The following is a 13,660-nucleotide window of genomic DNA, read 5'->3' on the forward strand; positions in this document are numbered from 1 at the left end:
GTTACTATAGACTATACATTGTGGAAAACTGTACAGGTTTCTCTAAAAATAAGAAGTGGATCCATTACTCTCATTTTTTTTGGTATGGATCCAAAAGAAATACAACGAATATCTTGATATATTTGCACTTTCCTCTTCACTGTAACATGGCTTAAAATAGGCTACAAAACAACTTGAATATCATTTAAATAGTGCATGGATAAAATAGGGTACACACACTCATAATTAAATTCTATTTCATCTTGAAGAACATGGAAGTCTTGCCATTTATGATAGCCAGGGCAAATCTAAAGGACATAATTTTATAGGCAACAAGCCACATGCAGGATGACAAATATTCCATTTCTCTCCTATATGTGCAGTATAGAAAGAGCTAAACTCCTTGAAGGAGAAAGTAAAACAGTAGCTTCCAGGATTGGATATTACAAAATGGGTATTTGTGTTTAAAGCATACAAACTTGCAGTTATTACATGAATATGTATTAGATATGCAATAGATAGTGATGTAATATGTATATATTTAATAACACTATAATGTATAATATTCACATGAGAGAAGATCTTACATTTTCTGATAAAAAGAAGCAACTAAGTGAGGAGATGAAGTCTTATAGCAAATAATACTGTACTTGGGATAATTTAATAAATATTTAAATAAAATGAGGCTTAGTAATAAAATATTAATATTTTTAACTAAATCAATACAATTTATTATACAAAATTAATGGATCAAAATCATATTTTATTCTTTTGTTTTTATTTGCAAAATCGGAGATTGAATTCAGGCCCTTGCACTTGCCAGGGAGGCGCTTATTCTACTGAGCCATCTCCCTGCCCCTTTTATTCTTAATAGTTGGGAAAACTGATATTAATTCAATACCCACTTCTAACAATAACTCTTTAAAAAGTGATATATTATGTACATATGTATTATATACAAATACATATCATCAAAAAACTAATGTAATGAAGTGTTTCGTTTCTGTTTTTGTTTGTAGTTGGTACAGGGTCTAACTATGTAGTTTGGATTCATAATGGTCCTTCTGTTTTCAGCCTCCCCAACACTGGATTACAGGTGTACTCCACCATTCCCAGTATTGGGGTAAGCTCAGTGTTCCCGGGAGTTAGGGCCAGTGCAGGGGATGGGGCCAGCACCGCATGTGGTGCCAGGGATCAAACCTCTGTCCCTGAACTTGCCTAAGCAGGCACTTAGTCTGCTGAGCTATCTCAGAAGCCCATCTAATGAAGTTTTAATGTTTTCCAATAGTTAATATGATTTATTAAATTGGACTAAGTACTAACTTTTATTTTCTAGAGTAGATATTGAGGTACTATGTTCAAAGAAGTCATACCACAGCAATATCTTTGTGATATTGTTAAAAAATATCGAAATTATGCTGATATAATACCTTATCACTCCTCAACATCATCCTTAATTGTCTATATTATTTCTAGAAACTATCACATAACAGCTCCGTGTAAATTTTGGTTTTGTCACCAGTTGTTCCATTCTAAAAATACATCATGATTTAGATCTTTTTATGTTGTTCAAAAGACACTTCACAGTCCAGGAAATGGACCAAGATCAGAAGTTTATTTGGCTTGTAGTTGTTGATGCTGAGCAGCCCAAGATCAAGAGATCATGTCTTCTTATTGAATCTTTTCCTGGTGGAAGGCACCATATGGGCAAGACACAGAAAAAGGTTGAACTTGAACTCATAGGATCGAGCCTTTTATAACAGGTAGTAACCTATTCAGTAGGGTGAAATTCTCATGCTCTGTGTATTTTCAATTAGGCCCCCTTTACAATGGTGTTGCAAGATGGATTTTATTTCCAGCACACGGTTTGGGAAGTTACATTCAAATTATAATTTGGGACATTCTTAATCTCATAAAGGACATTTATTTCAAAGTTACAAATAAAAAAATTATCTTTAGAAGTTAAAGATTTTTTTTCCTGAAAAAGTGAACAATTTCACTCTGGTCACTTTGACCAAATATTTTACTAAAAGTACAATGGTAAATTTCTTTATAGACTTTGCTTTATGATTTGGGAAAGATGGCTGCACGTGTGTTTGTCGGGGGGGAGAGGGTTGTGATCATGTCACTCAAAATAGATTTTGGAAACAGAAGCAAAACTTTGTAGAACATGTTAGTTTGCAAACCAAATAGTTTTTAAACAGAATCATTTGTGAACCCAAGTAGTACTGTACTAGCAAGTCATAAATGGAAAATTACAACAAAAATGCTCTACTTAGTAGAAAGAAGTCAAGAGGTGACTGTGTGAAGATGTCATAATTGTTTAAAGGGAAAATCCACAAAATATATAGCTTACTTCCCAATTTTGTAGAAATGTAACATCAATGAAAGAGCTAGATTTTTTTCATAGCAGCAGTCAGTCAACAACATATTTAAATAAAATAAAACCAAATACAAGAATAAAATTCATGATATATATAAAAAGTTCCTCCCCAAAGCTATAGTGTATTATTATTATTATTATTATTATTATTACTATTATTTTATTTTGTTTTGTATTTTAGGGAAGGGTCTACAGGGTGTTCAAGGTCTCACTACTAGATAGGACTCACCTGTTTACAGCCTCCCAAGACTTGGGATTACAGGTGCTCGCCACCATGTCCAGTCTCAATTGCCATCTCAGTGCGCCCCGGGGACAGGGCCAGCTGGCCCAGGGATCGAACCCCTGGCCTCTGCACCTGCTTGCAGGCACTTTAATCTGCTAGGCTATTTGGTCAGCCTGATAGCATTTCAGAGAGAAACCAACATAAGAGATGCACATTGGCGATGGACTAAGAAACTCACTACAGTTAAGCTATACATTCTATAAATTTAATCTATATAAGCAATGCTATTCCACTACAAATTTTGGCCAGATTTTTAAAAGAAACTTATGAAAGCAATATTCAGATATGTATGAATATAGTAAACATACAGAAGAGTGGGGGAAAAGAAAAATATAGGCCATACAGAGATACTGTGTTTGCAAATATGTACTAAAATTAGGAGGAGATGTTTTCATTTGTGTTTTTGTGGGGAATGTGGACGTGGTCATGTTTGTCACCAAATGGGGATTAGTAAATATAAGCTCAGTTTTTCCAAGTGATTTTGTTTGTTATCTGAATTGTTTGCAAAAGAAGAGTTCCTCAATGGAGGTACTACTGTGTACTGAATTTAAGATACTCCTCCTGTAAAATTAATGTAGTCAAAGATTGTATTAGAAACATGACTATGGATAAAGAATAAGTGGAGAAGGAGAGGAAGAAGGAGTAGAGAAATCAGCAACATATAGAGAGTATAGATGGGAGAGGGATCTGTGGGAGGGAAGGGGAAAGACCGGGAGTATGGGGGAGTAAAATGATTAGGATGTGGGGTATATGGTACAGGTTCTACAGGGCCTCACTACATAGATCGGACTCACGGTGATTCTCCTGTTTTCAGCCTCCCAAGAGCTGGGATTAAGGGACACACCACCATGCCCAGGCTCAATTGCCATCTCAACACACCCCAGGGGCGGGTCCAGCATGGCAAGCTCGGGGATCAAACTCCCAGCTCCTGTGTCTGCCTAAGCAGGTGCTTTAATCCGCTGAGCTATCTGGCCAGCCCTTGATGAGATGTCATTATTGTCCCTCAAAACATATAATACTGAAAAAGAAACCCTCTACTTATGTACATTTATATCTCTATTTATGATGGAATAAAATCCTACCAAACCTATTGCAATTTGAAAATGCTCTAAGTGAAAAAAGTGCTTAGAAAAATATAACCAGTTTCTAGCCATAAGAATGGCAAAATGTATAATTCTAACTATGGCATCTACTGAACTTTTATTACTTTTGTGGAACCATAATGGCTAACATGTGCCAGGTCAAGACATAATAATTTGGGGACAATCTGCAGTCTTTTTTTTTTTTTTTTTTCAGAACCAGAGAGTGAATTCAGGCCCCTGTGCTTGCCAGGGAAGCACTTATTCCACTGAGCCATCTCCCCAGCCCCCCTTTTTTATGTTTATTTTATTTTATTTATTTATTATTATTATTTTATTATTTTTGTGGTGCCGGGGATTGAACTCAGAGGACCCTAAGCTTTATTTGCAGTCTTGAGTAATTTTCATCTGAGTATTAAGTCAACTCAACCCACATGTGCAAACATCATATTGTCTCCATTAATGTGAGAACCTGAAAGAGTAAATAAATCCTGAAAGGTACAATAGATACTGGGAAAGGGAAAGAACCTGTTTAATCAGAAGGAAAACCTGGGATGAGGAAAAGGACAAAAGAAAGAAGGGAAAAAGATATATTTGTGTATACATGCAGGATCATTTGGATAACTCTATGGCTGATTTCTGCTGGTCCATTGAAAGGAGCATTTAATGTATTATTTTTACTTTTTTTCTATTTTTTAATTTCTTATAACTTTTTTATTACCAATTTTGCAGGTTTGTATCTAGTAACCTAAACAACTAATTTGAAGACAACATCATTCAGCACAACAATTACTGTCAAATTCCCATTACTTTTTTTAATGAAATTTTGAATCATTTCTATTTTTTTTCCATTTTGTATTCTTTACAAAATAAAAAAAGAAACAAAGTTAGTTCTATTTGTGAGAGGCATATTTTTCAACAAGTGGTGCTGAGAAATCTGAATATCCAATTGGGGGAGAAAATTGAAAATTTCTCCTTCACTTTATGCACAGCAAACAACTTAATATTTATCATAAATCCAAATGCAAAATTCAGTTTGGCGTAGTATCCCCAACAAATACAGGATAATGTTTGCAATCTTTGAAGCTTAGAAAGAAAGGGAAACAATAAAATAAATAACCATAAAAAGATAAAATCATTTTTATAAACTTGAAAACTTTTTTTATCAAATATGTTTCAGGAAATGATTAACACTCAGGGCCAGGGGATAGCTCAGTGGAATAAGTGCTAAGCATAAGATCCTGAGTTCGATCTCTGGTACCACCAAAAAAAAAAGACACCCACATATGGGAATGATAAATATTTAGAATTTTGAAAAAATAGCTTATAAAAATTAACAAAACAAACTCAGAAATATATATATATATATATATATATTAAGGGTCCAACAAATTATATAAATATACAAATTATATAGCATGAAAACACTCTGTGACAAGAGCGTAAGGATTGTGTCATTTTGTTGAAATGAAGTTCTAAAATGAAATTGATAATCTATGCTCCAAGAAATCAGAGTACATACATTTAGAGTGAGAGGAGGAAGTGACCGGGAATAACTGGGTCACAGCACAATATTCTGAAATGAGAAAATTCTGGAGTATGTTAATTTCAGTATACATTATAGCAACAAAATCAATGGGAGAAACTATTGAGCTTATCACTGAAAGTTTTTACATTTTGTTTTATATAAATTTTGACGAAAAACAAATGTGCGGACAACAATTCTCCCTGCCCAAATTTTAAAAATTACTTGAAATCTCAGATTTTGGTACATTCAATGGCCAATGAAAATATCACATTCCTTTCTCTAGGAATAACAAAATAGAACATTTACAAATCAATTTGAAATTCTTTTACTTGCTTTAAGTTCTTTCAGGTGGTTGAAAATATTCTTGGGGCCAGAAAGACAGCTCAATAGAATAAACACTTCCCTGGCAAGTCCAAGGGCCTGAGTTCAATTCCTGGTTCCACAAAAAATAAAAAAAAAAAATTCTTGTGTGAAGCAAGAATTAAATCGAGGATATCTTATCCTACATAAGAATTTATGTCTTTTGCACTTTGTTATATTTTGATAGTGTTCTGCTGATTTGATTTTTTAAATTTTATTTTAGGAACAAAAGAACAATAATTATATTAGGATAAGTCAAAACAAAAGTAAGTAATATTCATCTTATCTAAACATAAGATATGCAAATATCCAAATGTAATAGTTACGGGCAATAAAATGTCCTATTTTGATGATTTTTCCTCAGTGTGCATTTAAGCATTCTTAACAGTTGTGAAATATCTTCACTGTGAATGAGTGGTTTAAATACATGAAAATAAAATACATTGAAAATAATAATGGCTTTTTGCATATTGGCCAAGGCCTAAAACATATTAACATCCTAAGAAATCAACATGATAATCAGTAAAGTGAGGTTACATGACACTTTTAGAGGATAACATGAAAACAGTGCTTTTTTTCCTGTAGAAAACTGAAACAAAAAATGAAATCACAGTTGTGCACTGAACTCACTTCAACATGTGACTTCTCTTCTTCAGTGATTGCTGCACAAGGTCAGCTCACTCACCCACTACAGTTGAAGGCTGTACCCTAAAATTTACTGTCTCCCACCAAAAACTAATACCAAATTATAGGAGTATGTTCCTGCAGTTTTTTTTGGTTGTTTTTTTTCCAAAATTTTATTGATAAACAGATAGCAATGAGACAGTTTCAAATCATATCAGAAGGACAGTTTCAACAAATAATACACTGCATATATTCTTCTTAGTGGTTAATTGCTGTACAAGAAGTGGACTTGTGATCCTATTTACAAACACCATTAGAACAAATCATTCTATTCATTAAGAGAATGCAACTATATATCTATCCCAACCACTTTGAATACACACATACAAAATGGACATTCATCAGTATATCCCATTTTTTCTAAGTTCCGTTATATGAATATTATGTTCCTGCAGTTTTTAGTTGAAAAAAAAAGTCTTTGAAAAAGCAGCATCACACCAAAGACCATATATTGCATTGTTTTATTTACCAGATGGATCTGGAAAAGGTAAATCTATAAGAACAGAAACTGTAAGAGCAGTCTAGTGCTAAAAGGAAGGAGGCCTAGGATTTACATTTCTGGAGACAAAATAATTCTAGAATTGGATTACAGTGATGTGTACACACAGTTTAGTAAATACAATTAAATACTATAAGTAAAAATGGGCTAATTTTATAGGATGTACATAAAAATGAAGCATAAATGCCAAGTCTTTTTGAGTAGCTGGTTAATAAACTTTCATCTGAATAAGGTATAGCTTCTCAAAATCCAGATGCTGACACAAAGAAAAAAAAAGAAACAGAAAGAAAAAAAGAAAGCAAAATACTCTACCGTGGCACCTATTTCTATTTGCGAAGTGACTGATATATTTTGACAATTAAGTTAGAATGGATCCTTACAAAAACTTAAGTATAAAACCCCAACTTTTATCGATAAATTAAGAGAATAGAAGCTAAAACAGTATTCAAAACTTACTGTTCATGGTGCTTTCCAAAGTTTCAATGGACAGGTGCTCATCAATGATTCATATTTTTTCCTTCACAAATTAGAGATACTGTATTCCTTTGCTTGAGAGAAGGAAGACGGTGTGAAGTGCCTACCTTCATTGACAAGTTGGTGACACAAAGATATTTTGATTAATAAGGGTATCTCACTCTGAGCAGAGCCGGGGGACATTCTGACCTGAAATTAATTTTTAAATGATGTCTTGTGTCCTGAGTAATCTTATCAGCATCACACTTGAAGATAGTAATTAAAAGGTGTCTATAATATGTAGTGTATTTGTAGATTGTACAATGTACAGCGTGTTTAGAGTGGGACTCATTCTTTAGTAGACAAGGAAGAGAATGAATGAGACATATAAATTAAAATAAATACAATACACACCTTGGTAACCTGTGTGGTAAAGGCATTCTTTGTTATTTGTTTGTTTGTTTGTAAGCAGGGATGGAGCACAGGATCTTTCTCCTCCCAGGCAAGTGCTTATGCCACTGAGACAAAGTATCTTCTTGGCCTGGTAAATGCATTCTGATTAAATTATTCTCGGTAATTTTGTGCCTATTAAAAATCACACTTTTATTGTGTGTCTACAAAATTCAGGGAAAATGAGATGAGGGACAATGACACAGACACAAAGAGACAGAGACACAGAGAGACAAAAGGAGAGACAGAGAGAGAGAGAGACAGAGACAAAGAGAAATAGAGAAAAAGAGAGAAACAGAGAGACAGAGACAGAGACAGAGACACAGAGAGACAGAGACGGAGACAGACACAGAAAGAGAAAGAGACAGAGACAGAGAGATAAACAGAGAGAAAAACAGATAGTGAAAGAGAAGAGACCCAGACACACAGAGATACAGACACAGATAGACAGAGACTGAGCTATGTAGTCTACATAGGAGATTTTGAGGACTAGAAGGGATTGAAGTTATTTCTATTATCCATCTTTACTTACAAAAACAGGAAAAGAGGCAGTGATAAGACAAGTTATAGTCCAAGAAATTGAAAGAGTTCTATGTGTGACAATATATCAACACTGTAATTTCACTCTTTTTTTAAGCCAACAGAACGTTCTTCCTAAATACATAGTAGTAATCATTCATAACAAAATCTCAATAGAATTTGAAAATTAGTACTTAATACACAAATCATTTTAAACTTGGGCATGACTTGTAATTATTCTTAGTATGAACAGAATTATATAGCATTCATAGTTCAAGTAAAAAAATTATCTTTTATTGCTTAAAAGGTACAGAAAATTCTTTGGCAATATAATGAAATTCCTTCCAATCATTATACAGTTTAGTATTATTCATATTAGAAAAACTAGGCCTGAAAACACACTCCTTGCAATAAATAAAATTTCATAGATTAAAATACCGACAGAAGTATTCTTAATAAGAATTGTCCTTTTCTTAATTTTTATTTTTATTAGTACATGTTTGTAGTTCGTAATTCATCATGGGGAACTGGTGCACGAGAATTATTTCTGTTCCCAGAAATTAGTACAATAAGGAGTTTATTTTGAAATTGGGACCACGCGATCATGGATTGTCCTTTCTTAGGGTTACCATTGAAGGGCCCCACAGAGGTTATTTAGCTCCCGTTTTGCAGATACAAAAAGGCGTTTCAGAAATTTCAAGTGACTTCCTGCCTGCCGGTCACTTGAGGTGTTGCTAACACAACTGAATCTAGAGTGCATGCCTTCACCACTCTCTGCTTTCTCACCCTGAGTCTTTGCCATATTATCTTTCCATTTTATGAAATAGAGAATTTTACCACACAACCATATGACTTACTCAGTAGCTACATGCCTGATATTCATTCAAAGTGCACAAAAAATATTAATGTCACTATTAAGAGAAAGACGTTTATTGAAGCTTGAGCCTTCACTTTTTCCTCTTTATTACACATCCCAGCTCTGAAGGGGAGAAAGAAAAAATAAGCCACTAGGCTCAGTCAGCAGCAGTTAGCAGAGCAAACTTCAGGACAGTTTCGATGACAGCCTGAAGGTCGAAAGACTGGACCATCTCTCCTCATTACGCAGTTCTGGGCAGCTCACCATGTCAGTCACTGAGAAGGATCAGCTCACCTATCTGCACACAAGCACTTTGATGGATTTAATGTTCACAGCATCTGCTGTCACCAAGGGAAAGTTGAGGGAGAAGAGATTCAATTTTTATACTTCCATTTGAAGGCATCCAATGCACGCAGCAGAATAAATACACTGTTTATTCTCTGGACTGATAGCATTTTCCTGTTTTTTTTTATCTGATATTTCATAGAGCTCACCGAATCTAACTTTTTCCTTTATCTCTTCCTTTGAGCCTTATAATTCTGGAATTTTTGCAGAGAAGTAAGGGGATGAATCTTGCAAAGAATGGGAAAGCTAGTATTGTCTTGATTTAATAATATAAAATAATTGCTCCACTGCATATTAATTTGATAAATACCTTGCTTAAATTGTTCTTTCAAGGAACCTTTGTGTATTCCTATTTTTATTAAAAATGACTGATCTAGGGGCCAGGGTTTGATCCCTGGTACCGCATGCTGTGCCGGCCCCACACCTAGGCACTCTGAGCCGTTGATGAAGTCTGGATGGTGGTGCATGGCTGTAATCCCAGCACTAGGGAGGCAGAAATCAGGAGGATCACTATGAGTCTGAGCTGTGTAGTGAGACCCTACACAAAAAGAAAAAAACTGAAAAATGACTGATCTGTTTTCATTTTTGTCGTAACTTAATGGATCTGCAGGAGATCACCAAATTTGGAGCAATTCTGGGTCCTAGATTTACAGCCTAAATTGAGATTATTAACCGTTTTCTGTACTTGACTTTGTCATTACAGTAAAGATTAGAATACCAATTCTATCAGGTAGGATTGTAAGGACATGCTGGTGATATAAATACAAAGAGATGCTTCAGCAGGAATGAAGTTCATACTCTGAGAGAGCTGTGAGCAAGCGATTGGGATTGATTAGTCTAATGGTTCATGTATCAAGGAATTAGGGTTCATCTATCTTCTTTGTCGCCATTTAAGTCTTACACTTTCTGCCTAAGCAAAACAGCATTTAAGTATACAGGCAAGAAGAAATGCAAGAATAAAAATGAACTGACAAAGCATATGCAGATGATGAGTGTGGGATTATTTAGGTGATGGTTTCTTGCTCCAAGGGAAGCTGAAAAATACAGCATCTCTTTTGCAAGGATTTACGCCCACAAAAGGTCAAGATTCTATGGCTATAACAAAGAATAATGATAAAAGAGGAAACAACAGGCATCTCTAGGACACCATGTGTGGAAATATTGTAGCTTCTTGCAAATACTTGCACTAAATCCCAGACCACAATGCATTTAGATGTAAGCCTTTGATTATACTCTCTTCATTGGGATGTCACTAAATGGTATGTCATTAAGAGGTATGCTCTCCTAGGCTGGATCTTTAAGATTATGTGTGGTAGTTGATGAATTGTGTCAACTTGGCTGAATCGACTCCAGCAGTTCTGGGCATCGGAGCCTCCCCCGCCCTGCAGGCGGGCGAAGCCCAATCTAGGGTGCGACTGGTTCCACTCTAGGGCCATGGGCCACCCCAGAGTGACTCAGTAGGAAAAGTGTGTATAAAGGAGTTAAGGAAGGCTTCCTGCCGCCCTGTTTTGCTTCCTTGGAGAAGTCCCAGTCTTCAGAGGAGCTACGATCTTCATGTTGGAGCGCCGGTCTTCGCAGTCAGTGTAAAAGGAAGAGAGAGGCTTGATGGACGCCCAACTGCTCTTCATTGTTTTCTGCCACCATTAGTTGCTGATGTTTGCCTCAGAGCCAGCTGAGTAGGAACTGAAACCTTCACAAACTGTGAGCTAAATAAACCTCTCCTTCCTTCATTTTGAGTGTCGGGTATTTGTCCCAGCAATGAGTGAAAACGTAGCTAAGACATTATGAATACTTTTACTTAATGTATCTTTGCAATTTACACCTTTACTCTGAGCCTATGAACCCCTAGGTTTCTAGTCATCTGTTTCACATGAAAAGGATTGCTATAATTTAGAGACCAGAAGGAGAAAAATGGAAGGAAATGAATTGCTGAATGATCCTATAAAATGAAAACACTTGTTAATGTGATCCACTTACACATGAAAAGATGTTAGAGAGATTCAATTATGTATTTTTCCATACATTATAGCATAGAAAGCCTTACACTGAGAGAGATATTTAGCTCACAGGGATGTGTCTATAGATGCAATGTCCATACAGTGCATGCGAGACAATGGTAAACAAATACAAACAAATTCACAAATACACTATAACCACATATAGTCACACCTATATAACTAATTTATGTATATTTTCATAACTGTGTATATGTATAATGATATCAATAAAGATGGTATATGTCCGAGATGCACTGTAAATACTTACCAGTCCAATTACTTATATACATGATGACCAAAATTTTCATATTATTGTTAACTTTTAAAAGATAACAGGAAATATAAAACATAATTTTATCAAATGTATTCAATAATTGTTCTGTGTGTGGTATATCTTCAAGCATCCAATATACAATATAACATTGCAATCTGGACAGTAGTGTCTGGTCTTTCTTCTGAATTTTTTTTTTTTTTTGCATTACCATCATTCTTTGAGCAGCACACTTTACACTGTTATGTTAGGCTTTCCTTTCTTTCGATGGGTGATATGAGTTTGACCAAATGTCTGTACACTGAACATAATGGTGAAGACCTTGATGATAAAATCCTGATTAGTGTTTTTGCTATCAGGAATTTCTTTTAATTACTTGATCTTGGGACCTAATATAAAGTGTAAGTAATTTTTTGAACCCCTTTGTTTAGCACAAATAATAAATGAGCTTATTGTTTGGTCCAGGACATACATAAATATCTCACAATAATATTTTTCCTTGCTTTTTTATTACAAGAGAGCTTGTTAGATGTTGGTCGGCTCTGTGATCACCACTCATAGAACTGTTCTAATCATTGATCACTACTAGAGTTTTTCAAGTTTTGTGTCTTCTTTCACAGTCTATCACTTCTGTACTATAAACAGCTGACAGTGAGGAGATGTAGTTTTGTCTTTCCACTTCCTTCCTATAGAACCTCAATGTCCCAAACTTGTCCATTTTGTACTGTAAAAGAATAAGGCTAATTTTGGAAAAATCTAAAGAGTATAGCTGATGTATTTACTATAAGAATTTTTACAGGTTGTAGCACAGAATTGTCGGTTAAATTTTTATCAATAAAATGAATACAATTCAGAAAAAAAAATAACCAAGACTTATTAGATTTCACTAGAAACAAATATGAAAGGTGAATGGAACATTTAAAATAAAAGTGGATGCAGAAAATAGTTGATACAAAACAAATAAATAGATTTATGAGTGTATCTCATGCAAGCCAGAATCCACTGGTGGAAGTGATGCCTGCCCTAGTGCTGGGACAAACAATTTGCAAACAAGCAAGCTGTCCAAGTGATATGCAAGGTAAATGTATCTGGTTGAGTTTTCATGTATCATCCCCTCCCTTTTTGAATGGAAAAGGCCAACACAACAATGAAGAAGTGTTAGGGTAAGTATATGGAATTTGCCATCATTGTAAAACTAATGCAATGTTTGCTTCTAGGCACAAGAATGATTTTCATGTATTTATAAACATGTATCTAAGACATAGCCATCAAATGCCAGAGAAGAATAAGTAAAAGTTGTGAAGAAAAAGGCTGTATTTGCTGATAGCGTAGTACATGTAATAAGGAACTCCATAGGGCTTCCTCTCTGCTCCAGTGCCTGGAGACCTAATACCAGACAAGTACCACCTCTTAGATGAGCTTGTAGCTCTGAACTCTAATTTGTAGCATGTCAAACTCATTCTTTCAGTCTAAATATACCTAGTATACTGCTGTCCATGGATGTTCAAGTCCATTACTGCCTGAAAGTGTCCTTTCATTTTTCAGAGAGGTGACTGCCTATTTAGTTCACAATAATTTGGTATTTATTAATTGGTCATTTGTTCCATACTACTAGTGGAAGACCTTTTTCCTGGAGCTACATTGCAAAAGCATCACTGTGGTTAAATAAGGGGGGAAAAAGAACTTTGGTAAGTTCCAGTTCCTATAGAAGCAATTCTGATACGAGGGTCAGAAGCAAGCAATTAAGTAGGAAATCACTTTATTGTTCTTGCTTGAGAATTAATTAATCTCTCCTACTTTGTGCTTTAGCCTCTATGTTGTGATGAATTAACACCCCTTTGTCTTTTCTAGCTCTATTCTCTATCATAACCTAAGTACTTAACAGAAATAATTGGGGCTGGAGAGATGGCTCAGTGGTCTAAGGCACCTACTTAGAACAAGCTTGGCAAAGCATCAGGGACCGCGGTTCAATCC

This window comes from Octodon degus, unplaced genomic scaffold (assembly GCF_000260255.1).
Source record: "Octodon degus isolate 3935 unplaced genomic scaffold, OctDeg1.0 scaffold00018, whole genome shotgun sequence".
Taxonomy (NCBI): domain Eukaryota; kingdom Metazoa; phylum Chordata; class Mammalia; order Rodentia; family Octodontidae; genus Octodon; species Octodon degus.